General features: G+C 45.3%; 1 protein-coding gene across 1 annotated transcript in view; it reads right to left on the bottom strand.

The window, feature by feature from the left end:
- Nucleotides 1-1,394, bottom strand: part of Ak7 (adenylate kinase 7) — a 69,045-nt gene that overhangs the window by 6,073 nt on the left and 61,578 nt on the right. The window lies entirely within an intron of this gene.

Raw genomic sequence — 1,394 nt, 5'->3', positions numbered from 1 at the left:
AAACTTCCTTTGTTTAGACCTAATGCTTGGTGCCCCTGCTATAAAAAGGTGGGTTCAGAAACCGGCCTCTGCCATAGCCTTACAAAATCCATCTCTGGATGTGGTCTCCCCTAGCTGATAAGCTCTTCGTGCCCCATGGAGATTTTTTATTTTATTTTTTTATTTTTTCCTGGATTCTGGTTTATTAGACTTTGGTGGTCTGTCCCCATCTTTGCGTGACACCCCTGGACCCAACACGTGTGCGCACCGGCCATGATGCATTTGGGATGAGAGAGTCACCTTCTCCTCCCATGTGGTCTCATGATCAAACTCAGATCATCAGGCCTGGCAGCAGTACCTTTGGCTCACTGAGCCCTCCCACCAGCCCCTCTCTGTTTTGGGTGTTTTGTTGTTGTTGTTGTTGTTGTTGTTTTGTTTTGTTTTTGATTTTCGAGGCAGCTTTTTGGTTCCTGTCCTGGAACTAGCTCTTGTAGACCAGGCTGCCTCTGCCTCCCAAGTGCTGGGATTAAAGGAGTGTGCCACCACCGCCCTGCTTGGGTGTTTTTGCTTGCTAAGTGAGTTTCTTGGAGATAACAGATAGTTGGATCTTGCTTTTCACCCTAGCCACTTAGCCTGCATCCTTTTTGGGTGAGCTGAGGCCATTTGAATTTAAGAATCTTTATTGAGAGGATTTTGGTGGTTCCCACCCCCATGATAGTTGATTGGTTGGCTATCACTGGCATTTCTCTTCCTCCTCCTAGGTCTACGTGTGCTACGTAAATTCTTCCATCACCATAGAAACTCTATAAAGTAGGTTCTGCCTTGGCCTTCAATTTACAGATAGGGAATATGTGAAACAAAGAGGAACCCAAGGGGGACACATACCTGTAGAGAATAGAGCAGGATTTGAACTCTTAGCAGCAAAACTCGAGAGACCAATACAAGCTATTTCCAGTTTCTGTTACACAGCTTTTGTGGAAGGAGCCCCAAAGAGCCAAGAAGAAAAACAAGAAACAGCCCCAGGGGCTCGTCTGTGTCCTTGAGTGTGTGTGCAACTTCTCTCTGTGCGTAGCTTCATTGCCTCTCTTGCAACTCTTGTTCCTTCCCCTCCCATGTCAGCTTTTTCCCCAGCTTCACTAATATATTAAAGCACCCAGTCAGAATGTAAATCACCCCATGTGGGAGACAAAGAAGCCAAGAATATATAAAAGGCTCTGTTCCCATGATATCAGTCACTCTGCCTTTGAAAAAAAAAAATCCCCAGAGATGGTGCTGGTTAGTACACAGTCCACCATGTCCTGTAAAGAAGCTTCAGGGTCCCATTTCTCTGTTTAGGAAGACTGCAGCTCTTTATTAGAGTTCTTAAAAAATAAGAGCAAGGTGCAGTACCAACATCAACAGAGAAAATGCACAAC

This window comes from Microtus ochrogaster, chromosome 1 (genome assembly GCF_000317375.1).
Source record: "Microtus ochrogaster isolate Prairie Vole_2 chromosome 1, MicOch1.0, whole genome shotgun sequence".
In the NCBI taxonomy this organism is placed as follows: Eukaryota; Metazoa; Chordata; class Mammalia; order Rodentia; family Cricetidae; genus Microtus; species Microtus ochrogaster.
This window is presented reverse-complemented; position numbering and strand designations above follow the sequence as displayed.